This window comes from Atta cephalotes (genome assembly GCF_000143395.1).
Source record: "Atta cephalotes unplaced genomic scaffold scaffold00001, whole genome shotgun sequence".
In the NCBI taxonomy this organism is placed as follows: domain Eukaryota; kingdom Metazoa; phylum Arthropoda; class Insecta; order Hymenoptera; family Formicidae; genus Atta; species Atta cephalotes.
The window spans coordinates 14,443,626-14,448,813 of NW_012130065.1; the positions used below are offsets into that span (position 1 = coordinate 14,443,626).

The window sequence follows — 5,188 nt, forward strand, 5'->3', positions numbered from 1 at the left end:
ATACATATAGGAGGGAGAGGCAGTTTACTGGGCTATCTTCCCAGGTGATGCTGTTACGAGTTCCGAAAACGCCGATCTTCGCACGCTACACCGTTTCACGTTCGATCCCCAGAGAGCTACTATAAATGCACGGAGCAAAACATACTCGAAGATGAATCGGTTTATAAATCTTTGCAAAGACGTAGATTTCTAAAGAGACAAATTATATTGATATCATAATTTTAATCGACACCAATGTAATAATATTACATTGAAGCAATTACGTTTTTGCATTTTATTATACATTTAAATATTTAAGCGAAAAATTTAAGAAATAATAATCACTGTTGTCAACGGCATCTTCGTTAAATAATATGTATATTTAGAAAGCATCTTTTATACAAATTCTAGCAAAAGTCAGACATCCAAGGCACAAATATGCACGCGCATATGATAGTTGACATTTCGATACGCAGACAACGTTCGGAAAGATGCGCGGAAAAAAATTAATCCACGTTTACAATCGCTAGAAAGTGATTACGTTGCGCGCTACTAGCCGTGTATCGGCAAAGTTACAACTTCCTGCTGCTGTTTCCCCCGGACAACATTAGGATGTACATACATACGTTTGCGATGAGAGATCGCCACCACTCGTTTCTACTTGACCACGGTCCGCGCACGTATACCAACATATATACCCGGTAAACACCCGGCGTGCTCGAGGCCAGACCGATTCAAGGTATTCATTAACGACGCGCAGCGCCGGCGCGTAGCCGACATTTTCTATTGTTCATTCAGAAACGAGCGACTGCCGAACAAGTATCGCCCCGAGAGAAAGAAGGAGAAAAGAGCTGGCACGTAGCCAGCGGCGCTTTGCTTCCGCTGTGCTGTTTCTGCGCGAAAAAACGACGCGCCGATTATTTAGCGAAACGGATCGTAAAACCTGAACGCGGATGGATTAACTTCCGAAACGCCGCCGGCTCCGCCCCCACTGAAGGTTCAGCAGATAGAGAGATCGGTCGCACAGAGTTTTGGCGACCATGACCCAATATAGAGCCAATCATTTTTTAAGTATTCTAATAAATAATTACAATCTCCAATGTAACATAATAAAATCAATTTTAATTCATTAGACTTTTAAAAATTCGCGAAGATTAATCTAAATTGAATTCCACTTGAAGAGAAAAATCTTTTTCCGTAAGATTTTAAGAAAGTAGACTTATATTATTTTTCATTGACTTTCTTAATCGCGAGGCAAGATGTAGCCTGATCTTTTTTTCTCTCTTTTGTCGGTTGACACGTGGAGTGCGCAGGGAAGGCGGCCAATTATCGCCGTCGTTATTATCATGAAAGAAGGCAGGTGCGCTCTCTCGAGTGCATCGGGTGATGTGCAGAGAGCGAGTCGCGCCATGCAACGGTGTTCTGTTTGTGAGAAGAAGAGAGATAGAGGGAGGGAAAAAGAGAGATAGAGATAGAGAGAGACAGAGAGCACGAGAGACTGGGCAGGAAAAAGCGGTTGACAATCGACAGTGACGTAAGTCACGTGTGGAACCACGACTACTACTGGAGTTCCTTTCGCTCGTATGTGTATATGTGCATGCGTACGCATCGCGCGAAGAGCTAACGCGTTATATCAATTGAGAATGAATAGAATACTCTCAAGTAGGATGTCAGTCCGCCCAATATGTTCTGGACACATTCAGTCGACGCAACGGAAACAAATGTGACATTATACAAGAGACATTTTACCTGTATTATAATTTTTTCGATAAATTCAATTTATAATCCTTAAGAGAAATTTCACGATGGAGATTAGTGTTTTATTAAAGATTTTTTTAACGTCGATAATTAATATTTCAGCTATTTAATTATTTGTCTTATAAAAAGATAAAATAAAATTTCTCACAATCCTAAGCAAAAATGGTAAATTTGACTCAAGTCTCGAAACAAGAAACTCAGAAACGAAAATTAATAATTTGAAACGTTACAACAGTCAATTTAAATTTTTTTCTCCAAATAATATACACGATTTTGCACAAAGAATATACATCGACAGTTCGGGAACGTCCATATAGTACCTAGTTAACGAACTGACGATGATATTACGAGTAAAATAAAGGTATTTACCGTTTCCTTAAATACGTGTGTTAAAGAAGCATTTAACAGTACTATGGCTGGATATATATCGCGATCTCCATTTAATTCTTTACGCGTGTGTTATCCCATAATGCTTCATAATAAATAGTGCTGTCGGTTCACCGCGAACAAACGGACAAACGAATGGCACGCGAGAGAAAGAAGGAGAAAGAGAGAAGAATCTTTCTTCTTTCTTCTCTACCCCGCTGGCGCTACGGCGGATGAATGAAGGAAAGGAAGAGTAGTAATCCGATCGGCCTTTACCAAAACGAGCAACGACCGAGCGCACCGAGCAGGCGGATGTCGGTAAACGTCGTCATTAGCGACAAAGGAAACTGGTTCGCGTACAATAATGCCACTTCATGTGCACGCTCGACACATGAGGGACCGATCGATCGATCAGCTCGTCGAGCGCTCTCATCGACACGTGTAATCGTTCGTGCGCGACACCACCTTGCCCCGCTGAGATTTATAAATAACATCGCATCGGCGAGAATAAAATTAGACTGGAATAAAAAAAAAGGAGATTTTAAGACCATCCGATATTTATTTAAAGTCTCTTATTTTTAGTTGGAACATTTCGCGCGTATATGAATGGTTCATTTTTATTTATGCTACATATACGTGCAAGAAATATATCGTTTGAAAGGTAATTCACCAAGATAACGAGTAATTCGATACAGAGTCTGTAATAATACGAAGTTATTAAGCTCTGTAACAGAATTAAGAACGTGGATCTTATCTCTCTCCTCGCGGATCTCTCCCGCGATTATGAGAAACCGTCCTTGAGAAACGTCGCGGCGACAATTAGCGGCGGCGAGCGGGATTCCCACGAAATTTTCGCGACACGCGACGCGGAGCGAATGCAACTCCGAACGCAGGTGCAGCGCGGCGCGATGCGTGCATCGGCGTGGCATATATATGCAACGTAACGTAATGCAACGCAACGTAACGTAACGCAACGCGGATAATGGGCGCGCGCGCGTGTGTGTGTGTGTGTGTGTGTGTGTGTGTGTGTGTGTGAGATGGGCGACTAAAAGGAAGAAGAGGGACGCCCGAAAGAGAAGGAGGCGAGAACGCTAGGAGCGGGGGCGGCGGTTAGGAGAGGAGGAGGTGGTGATGGTGGTGGTGGTGATGGTGGTAATAGTGGTGGTGGTGGTGGTGGTGGTGGTGTTCGCCTGAGAAAGGAAGCAGCATCCGAGCAACGCGGCAATAAAGGGCTCGTTTCGCCGGTGCGTTGTGGGTATTATATTGTGCCCGGAGCAGCAGCACGGTAGACGGAACACAATGTAAGCGGTGTATATGCGATAAAAGCCCCGGGCTAGGTATATATCCGGGACACGATGTTTGGGGACCCATCATGGATATTAGTGTAGATACTATCGTGGTATATTAACCTTTTAGGATTCAAATTAGTCTCAGACACGTCAACGAGAAATTATTTCTATTTTTTTTTAAATTTAATTTTAATGTTATCAGAACGAAAATTCTAATGGAATAATTTATCAATAATTATATTATATGTAGATACTAAGGCTCAAAAAATTTTAAAAATTAATAAATATGAAAGATAGAAGAACTGCGAGCCAAGCTCTGGATGTTTCTTGCTTTATATTATAATAAACAATATTTCTTTTATATTTATTAATGGAATATAATTTGTTAATTTAAAGAATTTTATAAAGGTTATAAAGGTTTCGAAAATCCATTTTTCTTTTATGCAGTAGTCTAATGACTAATATAATTCCATTGTCGGTATTCGACGCGAAACGACAAATGTGTGAGAAAATGATGAACAGTGAGACAACAGATTTCCATACGTCGATGACTTTATAAAACATATACGCGCTAAGAAAAGAAGAATCGCAGATACCTAGAAGCAGACGCATATAAGGTAAACGATACGTTGACGATGATAAAATCCAGAGACTGGAGATTCTTGCCCCGTTTGGAACGCAAACGTTATGTTAGACAGAGAAAAAAAGCTTTGGCGATAGTTTAACGTTCTCTCGTCCAACGCAAAATACATGTAATTACCATACAAAATGAAGCCATTTGAATGATGCAATGCAAAAGAGATACAATTAATTTTTAAAATATTTTTTAAACTAGACGTATCGTTAAATTTTCAATTATTTTAACGAACAAATCAATATATGAATGATTACGAAGAAATACAAGTTTATTTTAACTTACCCCCTAGATATTATACGAGACGGCGTAAGAAATTAATCTGGTTTTCGTATCAACAGTCAATGAGAGTTTTATTAGCGGCATAAACACGCATGAGAAGATGATGACATGCGCACGGTAATCTCGGTTCATTCATTAGATTCCTTGAAACGAGATTTCCCACGTAAGCTTCCGAGCTTTCTCGCCCCAACAGCGATCCAGTTTCACACTCTTATGAACTTTCTTTGCATTCGCAAACTTGTTCGCGCGTTTCGAGCAACTGCTTCCACATTGAGAGAAAGCATCCGAGAGAAAAAGGGATGCCTAGATAAATAAGCGCGAGATCGAATGAAGTACACGCTGCGTGGCGCCGAAACAGTTAAATTAAGTTTAATTGGACGACGACGACGACGACGACGACGACGACGATGACGATGACGACGACGACGACGACGGCAGTGGCGATACAAGGATAGGTGATACAAGGAGCAACCGAACGATATACGCGTGTGCGTACGACACGCATGAGGGCGTGCGGCCGCCGCGTATACATGCAGCTTCCGTTCTCTCCCGTCGGCCGATTCTAATTACTGGAGGGGCCCCACGGGACTTCTCGAGGAAGAAATTAAGTGGTCTCGCTCTTCTTACCCCGTTTTTAAAGCCGGTCTCGAGAGTGAATAAAGTGAAGCGGATGCGTATGCTACCTGCGCGCGAGTGCGTACAGAAAACCGTACGCACTCCGAGTTTCGCCTGGTGCGCGGTTCTTACAAGTTGTATCCGCCTCCGGTAAAATTCTACATGTAATTATTACATCGAAAATTGAAATAAATGAAAATTAAGGCGAAATAATATAATTCGAAATTTCTCTCTCTCTCTCTCTCTCTCTCTCTCCTACTAATTA

At 41.6% G+C, this 5,188-nt stretch overlaps 1 protein-coding gene across 1 annotated transcript in view; it reads right to left on the reverse strand.

Moving 5' to 3' along the window:
* Nucleotides 1-5,188, reverse strand: part of LOC105618974 (neurogenic locus protein delta-like) — a 41,861-nt gene that overhangs the window by 8,562 nt on the left and 28,111 nt on the right. The gene's annotated exons all lie outside the window — the stretch shown is intronic.